At 43.4% G+C, this 12,248-nt stretch overlaps 1 protein-coding gene and 2 non-coding genes across 3 annotated transcripts in view; 2 read left to right on the forward strand and 1 right to left on the reverse strand.

Moving 5' to 3' along the window:
* LOC144673390 (uncharacterized) overlaps nt 1–12,248 on the reverse strand; it is a 183,105-nt gene that overhangs the window by 59,926 nt on the left and 110,931 nt on the right. The window lies entirely within an intron of this gene.
* Nucleotides 4,619–4,701, forward strand: trnaf-aaa (transfer RNA phenylalanine (anticodon AAA)). Its single transcript has one exon. It is a non-coding gene; the product is annotated as a tRNA-Phe (tRNA).
* On the forward strand, nt 10,793–10,865 carry trnav-uac (transfer RNA valine (anticodon UAC)). The gene has a single exon. It is a non-coding gene; the product is annotated as a tRNA-Val (tRNA).

The raw sequence follows: 12,248 nt of genomic DNA on the forward strand, positions 1-12,248 counted from the left end.
GGAGCCTCAGCTTGTTCTGAATTTCAAAGTGTAGAAGGTAATCAAACTACACAAGCCCCAAGGTTGCAATACATTCCTCTCAATCATCAATAACATCATTCACATCTTCCATTTCTTAGCTGTACCTCCTTCCAAACATTGCAAACTCCTCTTGCATCTTTCATCCTGATATTTTTCCCTGTAACATTTTCATCTGAAGTTGCACAACTAATGTGAATAAAGTTTGTGATGGTAGAAATGTGTTCACCTCCTCGGGAAACTGATTCACTTTGACACACACAAAGGGACACACACAGGGATATACACCGAGAGTTACAAAGGGCAAGGGTTTGTCTCTCAGGAGAGACAAACGCCCAGAAAGCAAGCATGACACCAAGTTTTGCTCCATTTCCTCTGCAGGTTTCGTTAACGAACAGAAAGAGGAAAACGCCCACTTGTTTTGTAGGATTTTATTCAATGTAACCGTTAATTAACTCTGTAGACACAGAGTTAAAAACAGGAATAATGAGAAGCAGGAAACCCAAATGGATTTGGACTCCATCGCCTAAACCAATCGGCTACGATGGCTGCCCCTATCCACAGGGTAATTTTGTTGGTATAAAATTATAGGCGGCCACAGCAGAGAAGGAGGACATTCGGCTTATTGTGTCCGTGCCAGCTCATGGAAGAGGAATTCAGCTCATTCAACAATCCCGCCTTTTCTCTGCAGCCATTTATATGTTCATTGTCTCTCCTCAGTATTACTGTTAAAGTGAAAGACCGCACACACCTGCTTTAACTGTGAGCTGGTACTTTTTCGACTGATAGGGCAATTTTAACAGCAGTGGGATTTGAAACCACGCCTCAATAAAGAATGAGATATTAAACCATTGACAATCACTACAGCTGCGATACCAAGCTCACGATACTCTTCCACTTCACTTTGACTGGATCTGGACTCCATTGCCTGAACCACTCGGCCACGATGACTGGTCCTATGGATAGGTTAGTGTTGTTCGTATAAAATTATAGATGTCTACAGCAGAGGAGGAGGAAATTCGGCCCAGTCTGTCCATGCCAGCATATGGAAGAGGAATTTAGCTAATTCGACAACCCCACATTTTCTCCACAGCCATTTATATTTTTATTGTGTCTCCTCGTTCTTCCTGTTAAAGTGATACACCGCAAACACCTGCTCTAACTGTGAGCTGGCACCTTTTCGACCAATAGGACAATTTAGCAGCAGTGGGATTAGGAACCACGCCTCAATAAATAGTGAAACCTTAAACCAACACCTACAACAACTCAGCTGAATTACCGAGCTCAGGATGCTACTGCCCATTGCTTTGTCTGATATTGCTCCTGAAACAGAACAGAATCAAAGCAGCAACAATACGTCATAAGGCCCCACAAGCCTCCTCCGTCACTTAATAAGATCATGGCAGATCCCCAACCTCAACACCAATTTCCCACCAGATCCCGAAAGCCCTTCATTCCCTTAGAGTCCAAAAATAAGGAGAATTTTTGGTTGTTGTTACTTCCATTGATCCGGCAGTTATGTGGACACCTGGTTGAAATCAGCAATAATAAGAAGAACATTCGGTAAGGTTTGAATTTACCTGCGGAGACTCCATTGGATTTTAGAACCATCGATTTAACCACTCAGCTACGATGATTGACCAAGGATCCAATGCTTTTCACTCATTCATCAATAACACCATTCACAGCTTCCGCTTCTCAGCTGCACCTCCTTCCAAACATTGGGATCCATTTTCCTCAGGATTTGTTTCTGGATTTAATGTTTAGCTGCTTTGTGACCTCATTTTGAAATCAGATTCGCTTCAATATCCAAAACAATTTGAATTGCAAACCCGGCGGATAAACAATGGAAAAATGTCACTCAGTAACACAAATCCCATGGTCTTCATTTTCAGATTCACAACAGTTAACTTTTCAATAAAATGAAGGAATTTTCCAATGAAACGATTTAGAAAGTTGGTGTGACTTTTATTTGTGACTCACTAACTCGGGTATTGTGTAAATGCTGCTCGGAGGTTTAGTGACCGGGATATAATCTACCTGTGTTTTCCTGAGCCTGTGCTCGGTGTATTGGGAGGTTTGGCCCGGGTTGGAGTATCTTGTGTCCCAGGGATGGGCAGTAACCCGCTGATTGAAGCTGCAGTCGCCGCTTTCTGCTGGCAGCGGGTGATTGGAGAGTGCAGGGCCGGAATATTGCTGCTTTTCTGCTTTTCCCTGTCTCACTCACGGTGGAACTGAGGAAGAGAGAATAATTGATGGGTTTGTTTCAATCCAATAACTTGATAAATTTCCAATGGGTTAGATATCGGTACATGGTAGGTCTAATTGCTTTCTCATTATATTTGAAATTAATATTCGACAATAGCCACTTACCTGGGAGCTCACTGGATAACAGTGGAACTGACAACATTTTGGGGGTCTTCCGTTTCAGCGCTAGTACCCAATGACAGCCCGGAACTGTGTGATAATCAATGCTGATGGGGAGAAAACAGTGAAAGCTTCGACCCTGAGTGTTCTCGACCCACCAACCTTTCGGTTAACAGCCGAACGCGCTGACCAGTTGCGCCACAGAGACTGTGGCAGCCTCTAACCAGGGTATCAGTGAGTTAAAGCTTCAGATTGCTGCTACCGGAATGACAATTGTCTCTATCAGTTCTACCCTTCCAAAATAAAGGGTGGGTCATTCATTGTGGATACATGGAAACAGTCTGATCCCATCCACTGCTGACACATCCATGTCACCGGGAACCAGCTCTCCTACAACCGGTGCCGTCTCCCTTCGAGCCTTTGCGTGTCTTGTCTGTTACCAAGTATTCTGATTGTCCCGAAGCCGATATTAGGTTTGAATTCCTGATGTGCAGTAACGAGAATCCTTTCAATGTCTCAGATCAGTTAATTTCATTGATAACATCAGAGACAATGTTCCAGCGTCGTAAAGAAGGGAAAGGTGCCTTGACTGTCTCTGGTCAATCATTTCACCTTTCATTCTCCTCTGATTCCGGTTCCCAAAGAGTTTTTAAAGATTCACAAAGCTGGAGTCTGGGTTTTCTGTTTTGGTTCCTTCTCCATTTTCCCACATGCCAACTGACAATATTTTCCAAAATCTCATCTCAATCCCCCATCTTGCATCATGTCCAGGGATGAGGAAATTCAGTTTTGTGGAGAGATTATAGAGACCGGGTTTGTTCTGTTTAGAGCAAAGAAGTTTAAGTGGAGATTTCATGGAGCTGTTCGAAATAATGCGGGTGGGGGCAGTGGGGACGGGCGGCTTGATGGTGCAGATAGGGAGAAACTGTTTCCACTGACGGGGGTCAGTAACCACAGGATTGGGATTTAAAGAAAGTTAAGGAAAGACAGACTTGCATTTATCCAGCGCTTTTCCTGACCAGCGGATATCTGAAACCACTTTCAAGCCAATTAAGCACTTTTTGAAATTAAAACAGGAAATACTGGAGAAACTCAGCAGGTTTTGCTTTCCACAGACACTCTCAGACCTGCTGAATTCTACCTGCATTTAATGTTTTTATTCCAGATTTCCAGTATTTTGCTTTTATTGAAGTACTTTCTGAAGGAGAGTCATTGTTTTCATGCAGGGAGCAAGGCAGCCAATCACTGCTCAACAAACACACAAAGCCAGGGACTTGACAATGCGCAGATCTTGTCATCTTGGTTGAAGGATAAACAGTGACCAGGACACATGACCACATTCTGCTGTCTTCTACAAACTTCAATCTGCAAGTTTTGATGATGGTTCTGGCCAGTTTCGAACGAAGTAACTCCTCATATATGAGGTAAACATGATAACCACTGCCCTGCAGAAACAGGGGACAGGAAAGAAGCTCAATGGGCCTCATTAAAATGTTATGCGGTGACGTCATGCAGCAGCACTGAGTCTTTATTTTGAACAAATTGAATTCAGCTGCTCTGTTTGGGGATGCTGGAGACAGACTGATCCAATAATGTCATCATCAAAAGGCACAGCTCTACAAAAGGCCCATAGTATCGATGTCAGATTTCCACAAAGAGCTTTCGACTTAATCTCAATTTCTTCGTGTCTTTCCATAACTCTGATTTTTTTCTCCCTTTCAAGTCATTGTCCATTTCCCTTTTGAAAACTCTGAGTTAAAAGAAGCAATATTGAAAGAGGCGCAGGAGCTTCTGCCTTGTCCATGCTCAGTGTGTGACAATTAACAAGGATTCCCTGACTCATTGAGATGAAGGGTTGGACTCTGAATTCTTTTACAATTATTCAAATTTTAAAAATAGTTGATTTCAAATCGAATTTTCAGAAAACAAATGTCTATTCTGACCAATCATCTCCTCATTTTCCTCAGTCGATACCTTTTACATCATTTCCTTGAGCAAACACGCACAGTCACCACAGGAAAAAAACAAATCATTTGAAACATTGAAATAGTGAAACATTGAAATAATGAAGCTAATAGTGGAGATGATTTCTGTATGTTACAAAGTGCAGGATGATCTGATTAACTGGCGGAGCTGGTTCGAGTTTCCCAGCGACCTATTCCTGCTCCTTTGCTTCTGTTCTATTTCGATGATAATACCAGTGAAGGGAATTAGGAGCAGCCAATGGTAAGGTGGTAGTGTGGCTGAGCGGTCTAAGCCGCTGGATTAAAGCTCCAGTCTCTATAGAGGCGTGGGTTCGAATCCCACTCACTGCCAATCGTTCCAGTGATGACCCTTTTGGGATCTGCAGCAGCCCCTTTCAAACCAACAGATCGACAGATACCAGCTCACACTAGCGGAGTGTGCGGTATTTTATTTTGATAGGAAGAACGAGGAGAGACAATATAAATATCAGTTGCTGTGGGGAAAAGGCGGGGTGTGGAATTACAGTAGTTGAGCTGCTCTTCCAGAGAGTCGGCATGTAAATAACATGCTGAATGACCGTCTGATGTAGCCGTCTATGATTTTATACAAACATCATTAATGCAAATCTGGGGCTTGGATTTGTGACTGAGTGGTTAAACTGACGGGTTTTGAATGCATTGGGATCTCCACAGGTAGGCTGGAATCCTACTAATTACGCTTCTTATCATTCCTGAATTTTACAGTGTACCTGCACAATTAATTGTCCGAATAAGTTGCATAAAAACCATCTAAAACCTCCAGCGTTCTCTAATTTCTATTCGTCTGTAAGCATTCACAAAAGTTGCAGCGAGAAATGAAACAAAAACGGAACCAGGTTGGTGTCAGGCTTGATTTCTGGGTGTTTGTCTCTCCTTCAAGACAATCCCATGCCCTCTGTCACTCTCGGTGTATATGTCTGTGTGTGTTCCTCTGTGCGTGTCAATGTGGTTCAGTTCCCCAAGGGCATGAACATATTTTTACCATCACAAACTTTATTCACATTCGTTTCAAATTTCACAGAGAAAAATATCAGGATGGAAGATGCGGGAGGAGTTTGCAATGTTTGGAAGGAGGTGCAGCTAAAAAGTGGAGGATTCAGGGAGAATCTTCCTTCTCACTTAACACGAGATATGGAACCAGATCTGGGAGGTATTTGTGTCAGTGTAAACAGTAAAGCCTCCTTTATTTCCGCTATATTTTGCCTTGCACAAACATCTCTCTGGTTAAGGCTTTGCCACCTATCACAGCCCTTCTCTCATTCCCTATCTTCACCTCTATATTTGTTCTCGACCTGTTGCACGGGTGACACTTCCAGCTCTGAGGTAGAACTACAGCTCTCACTCCACTGATTCTGGCAATGATGAGCGTCTTCTGTTTTTCATCAAGAAACAACTCAGACACATTTTAACAGTTTGCACGAGTAAATCTCCATTCCCTGACCAGGAATCAAACCCGAACCACAGCAGTGAACGCGCTGAATCCTGACCACTAGACCACCAAGAAAGCTGCTCATAAGCCTCACCACTTGGCTTTTCTATGCTACTTGTGCCTTTATTTTTGCTTCAGACTTCTTTCAGCAGAGACACGTTTCATAAGAACATAAGAACATTAGAAATAGGAGCAGGAGTCGGTCATTCGGCCCCTCAAGCCTGCCCCGCTATTCAATAAGATCATGGCTAATCTGCCCTTGGCCTCAACTCCTCTTTCGTGCCAGCTCCTCATAGCCCTCAATCCCCGATATTTCAAAAATCTATTTACCTCCTCTTTAAATACTCTCAGTGAGCTACCCTCCACAACTCTCTTGGGTAGAGAATTCCAAACATTCACTACCCTCTGGGAGAAGAAATTCCTTCGCATCTCAGTTTTAAATGAGTGCCCCCTGATTCTGTGACTATGTCCCCTAGTTGTAGGTTCCCCCATTAGTGGAAACATCGTCTCAACATCTACCCTGTCAACCTCCTAAGAATCTTGCACGTTTCAATAAGATCACCCCTCAGTGTTCTAAACTCTAATGAATAAAGTCTTCACCTGCTTCACAGTTCTTGATAAGTCAACCCCTTCATCCCAGGAATCAGCCTAGTGAATCTCTTTTGAACTGCCTGCAATGCCAATATATGCTTCCTTAAACCTGGGGACCAAAACTGTACACAGGACTCCAGGTGCGGCCTCACCAACACCCTGTACAGCTGTAACAAGACTTCCCGATTTTTAAACTCCAACCACGAGCAAAACAGGCTAAAATTCCATTCGCCTTCTTAATTACTTGCTGCACCTGCTTGCCATTTTTGTGTTTCATGCATAGGAAGAACCAAATCCCTCTGTGGTGCACTTTTTTGGAGTCTCCCTCCATTAAAATAATATTCTGCCTTTTGATTCTTCCTATCAATATGTATGATCTCAAACTTCCCTACATTAAACTCCATCTGCCAACTTTCGCCCACTCACTGAACCTATCTATAACCCTTTGAAGATTCCTCAAGTCCTCATCACAACTTGACCCCCACCTATTTTGTATCGTCAGAAAATTTGGATACATTACACTCTGTCCCCTCCTCCGTGTCATTAATATAGATAGTAAATAATTGAGTCCCTGGGACTGATCCTTGTGGCACTCCACTAGTTACGGCTTTCTAATCTGAAAATTCCCGGCTCTCTGCCTTCTATGTGTTAAATTGGGCTCTTTACATTGCGGGGTTTGTGTAGGGTAATAGGGATCACGGTCTCTCACACACGGAAAGTTTCCCCGCTACATTGCAGGGTTTGTGTAGGGTAATAGGGATCACGGTCTCTCACACACGGAAAGTTTCCCCGCTACATTGCAGGGTTTGTGTAGGGTAATAGGGATCACGGTCTCTCACACACGGAAAGTTTCCCCGCTACATTGCAGGGTTTGTGTAGGGTAATAGGGATCACGGTCTCTCACACACGGAAAGTTTCCCCGCTACATTGCAGGGTTTGTGTAGGGTAATAGGGATCACAGTCTCTCACACACGGAAAGTTTCCCCGCTACATTGCAGGGTTTGTGTAGGGTAATAGGGATCACGGTCTCTCACACACGGAAAGTTTCCCCGCTCGAAAAGGGGTAGAAGCATTAACAGAATTAAGTGTGAGGAAAGGTTGCATCATTCCCGTTTATTGTTAAATAGTAACTGGATGCATCATCTCAAAACCATGTGACATTTATACTTCTCCAGGTTTCAAATGATATTCTGAAAAATGCATGGCTTGGAAGAAAGAGAGAAAGATTGGGACGGATTTGTTGTCAGGCCGTTCGCACCTGTGTGAGATGTTGAATGAGCTGCTGATGTGCTGTGTCATCTCATGATTCTAATGTTAGATCAATTTCTCTGCCGCATGGCTAAGGTTTTCAGCCAAATTGTACTTCCACAAAACAAGGTTCTGAAGTGCTATAAGACAGCACAGTTTGACATTCTAGGTCGTTCTGCAAGTAGCTGCGTGTTGTTTTTGTAGTCGAGTGGTTATCACATTTGCTTTACACGCCGAAAGTTTCCTGAATCGAAACTCATTGAAGAACAGTGGAACTGGCAACATTTGTGGAAAATGTTCTTACCGCCATTGACAATCTGGATCTGTGAGACACTGTATGTTGATGGGGGAAAAATGTTAACGGCTTCGCCTCTGAACCACCAAACTTTACAGTTAACAGCCGAACGCGCTGACCAATTGTTCTGCAGAGACTGATGCAACTTTCTGTGTTCTTTGTACAGGCACAGCCAAGTCTCTTTGAACATCAGCACAAGTTTCTCACCTCTTCAAACATGTTCTGCTTTGTTGTTTTTTTTAAACTATTTTTACGACCAAGTGAGTAACTTCAGACTTTGCTACATTTTTCTCCATCTGTCATCTTGTTAGCCAATCACCTCTTACATAATATAAAAACAGAAAATGCTGGCAAAACTCAGCAGGTCTGACATCATCTGTGGAGAGGGAAACCGAGTTAACGTTTCGAGTCCGTATGACTCTCCTTCAGACCTGAAAATAAATAGAAAGTGATGGAATTTATGCTATTCAAGCTGGGCGGGGAGGGGGCGCGGAGGGGGGCGGTGTAGGGAGGGTAGAGCAGGCGAGATTGGTCAGTGATAGGTGGGGGCGGAGGAGAGATTGACAAAGGTGTCATGGACACAAGACAAAGGGAAGTGTTAATGGTAGTGGTCAGGGCTGAAGAAGGTGCGGATAGTGGCATAAAAGTAAGAAAGCAGAATGTGTTAATAGCAGAACAAGGGTCAGCACTTTGTGAAAGAGCAACATGGAACAAGTAACAGATGGCTCTATTTTGGGCTGGGGTGGGGGGAAGTGCGGTGGTTGGGGGAAAAAAGGATAGAAAAGGGGATATAAGGGGGGATGAAATAATGAATAAATTAATGAAAATTAAACAAAAAAAATACATTTTTATAGCGAGATTTTAAAAAGGGTGAAATTAGAGGAGAGAATTCACGGTCTGAAGCTATTGAACTCAATATTCAGTCCGGAAGGCTGTAAAGTGCCTAATCGGAAGATGTAGTGTTGTTCCTCCAGTTTGTGTTGAGCTTCACTGGAACATTGCAGCAGCCCAAGGAAGGACATGTGAGCTTGAGAGCAGGGTGGGGTGTTGAAATGGTAAATGACAGGAAGGTCTGGGTCATACTTGCGGACAGACCGAAGGTGTTCCACAAAGTGGTCACCCAGTCTGCATTTGGTTTCTCCAATGGAGAGGAGACCACATTGGGAACAGCGAATGCAGTGGACCAAATTGAAGGGGGTGTAGGTGAAGCGCTGCTTCACCTGAAAGGAGTGTTTTGGCCCTTGGAAAGTGAGGAGGAATTCCCCTAAAGGGCCAACTGTCAGTTGTTCTTTCACAGAGTGCTGAACCTTGTTCTGCTATTCACACATTCTGCTTTCTTGCCTTTATGCCACAATCAGTATCTTTATTCGCCCTTACCACTATCATTAACACTGCCTTTGTCTTGTGTCCCTGACTCCTTTGTCAACCCTTCCTGAGCCCCCACCTATCACTGACGTTCCCACCTGCTCCACCCAACCCCTCGTATAACTGTATAAACTCCATCACATTTCTGCTTCTCTTTCGATCTGAAGAGTCACAAGGACTCGAGACATTGACTCTGTTTCTCTCTTCACAGATGCTGTCAGATGGTGAGTTTTTACAGCATTTTCTGTTTTTAATACAGATTTCCAACATCCGCAATGTTTTAACTTATTAAATTGCTTCTTCTATATTGTTCTGCAGTCTCTCAGCTTTCCACATAATTTTTCCATCTCTGCTGAAGGTTACGCATAGGTTCAGGAAAGGATGGAACTCGCACCCCCTGACGTACAAGATGAGTGCTATAACCACTGAGCTATGGAGCCACCTAATAACCTAAGCTAACGGAAAATCGACCATGTTCAGTAAAACGAGGCAGATGCTGAAGTTCCAGGTGGATGACATTTGATAGACCTGGAAATGTCTGAGAGGGAGAACAGGAAGTTAAAAGATGCGACATGAAAGCGGCAGAATTTGATGTGTGTCAGTTACTTTCAGTGGTGAATTTCTGCCGTGTGCCGCCTTGTCAGTTTCACAGGAGCCGCAGGGATGAGGCTGGTGGCATCTGGTTAAAATTAGGAATAATGAGAACTGTAGTCAGCAGGATTCAAACCTACAGGGGGAGAGACCAATGGATTTGAAATCCATCACCTTAAACATTCAGCCACGACTAACAGCAGCTTCCGAGCTCAAATGTGTTCTTGTCAAATCAGAGATGGCTGCAAAATAAGTCACTCGGCCCGTTGTGTCTGTGCTGGCTCTCTGGAAGAACAACTCAACCAATACCACACACCCTCCTTTCCCCCACAACAATTTATATTTGTATGGCCTCTCCGTGTTTTTCCAAACAAAATAAAGGACCAAAACCCGCCCTATATTAAACTAGAATCTCCTCTTGTTCTCCGAAAGGGAATTCCTAAAGTTCCCCAAAGTGGGAATGTGACTTAAACTGTGGCAGTGCTGGGATTCGGATCCACTCCTCCAGGGACTTGAAGAAACCCAAGTCCAAATCTTCACGTTACTGGGTCGGGAAAACTTTGTTAATTAAGGGAAACAGTGCATGGATTCTGCAGAAACTCCTTCTTCAAAAGTGAATTAGACAGTTACTTGAAATAGAGAAAAATTAGGCTTATGGAGAGAGAGAAATATATTGAGACGAAATGGTTCCTCTTTAAAAAGGAAGCTGGCACAGAAGAGATGATCTAATGACCATCCAACCTGCTGTACCATTTGATGATGACATTGTTGATCAGTCTGTCTCCAGCATTCCTAATGAGAACAGCCGAATTCCATTTCTTCAAAACAAAGACTCAAAAATGCTGTTGCGGAACTGCATTGTAGTCAGATGCACTTACCAATGGAGTTTCTGTAGTGTAGTGGTTATCACGTTCGCTTTACACGCGAAAGGTCCCCGGTTCGAAACCGGGCAGAAACTTTACCGCAACTTACACATTTAAGTAACAGGAAAAGCTGCGTTGCTCCTTCTTGTTGTTAAATATTAGCTGAATGCAGTGTCTCACAGCCGTATTGCACTTGCTCTTCGCCTTATCTGTTGGAACTCGCCGGGTAACAGGAGAGTTGGCGATTTCTGTCTTTTTTTGTTGTTTAATGATCCAATGACAATCTGGGACTGTGAGACAATGAATACTGCTCCAGCTAACAGCAATCGCTGTTGTCATTGGCTGAAGAAGTCGGTTGTGTTCTAGAGAAACGTGTCATTTTGTCAGAGAAAAGTGTCTCTGTTGAAAGAAGTTTGAAATGAAAATAAAAGGCACAGAAAGCATGGATAAGCCGGGCTGTAAAGCTGCAAATCTGGGGGTCTAGTGGTTAGGGTTCGGCGCTTATAAATGTCATGAGAATGATTAATATAAATATGCATTACTTCTTGATTGAAAACTGAAAACGCATATCAGTTCCACCTGAATCAGTGGATTGAGAGCTGGAGTATTGCATCAGCGCCTGAAATGTCACCCGTTCAACAGGTCGCGAACAAATTCAGAGGTGAAGATAAGGAATGAGAGAAGGGCATGGCAGGCTGCAAATCACTGACTATAGAGACGGTGGTTCACGGCAAAATATAGCGGTAATAGGGGAGATTTCACTGTTTACACCGACACAAACCTCTCCCAGGTCTGGTTCCGAATCTTGTGTCAAATGACAAAAAAATTCTCACTGAATTTACTCAGTTCCATGACGTCAGAAGAGCTGAACACAAGGGAAGAAGGTGGATTTTGCTGCAATGGGTTGAAGATGATAGAATGACAGTGAAGGCAGCAGCAGTGGGGATGGAAATGAAACAATTATAGAAAGTTACTTTGAAACGGTAGTTGTGATTGGTTGATCAAGAGTGATATTTTTTGCCAGTTTGAACAGCAGGAAGATAAATCTGTCCCATTCCCACCCACATTTTGCACTATCATCCCTTTCGTCAGTTTCTGTCTCAGGCCTTGTAACCTATCACAGTCCTTCCCTTTTGTCCTTTCACTCCCTTTCGCCTCTGGACTTGTTTTCCACCTGTTACATCTGTGACTTTTCCAGCTCTGATGAAAGATCATCCAGCTGGAAGATTAACTCTCTTTCTCACTCCACAGACGCTGCCAAACCTGGTTTCATTTAATCAGGAATTTCTGTTCATTGTGACAGTTCACACAGTGGTAAGGAAAAGGTTTTCCTTGACCGGGAATTGCCAGTGAAAGCACCATATCCTCAGCACTGAACAGTCACAACTTCCAGTGAAGTAGAGGGCAATTTTAATGCAGAAACAACCAAATCGATTTTTCACAAAGTGGGAAGGAGAAAGACTCAGTTTGAGCGGTGA

Source organism: Cetorhinus maximus, unplaced genomic scaffold (assembly GCF_964194155.1).
Source record: "Cetorhinus maximus unplaced genomic scaffold, sCetMax3.hap1.1 HAP1_SCAFFOLD_360, whole genome shotgun sequence".
Lineage (NCBI taxonomy): Eukaryota > Metazoa > Chordata > Chondrichthyes > Lamniformes > Cetorhinidae > Cetorhinus > Cetorhinus maximus.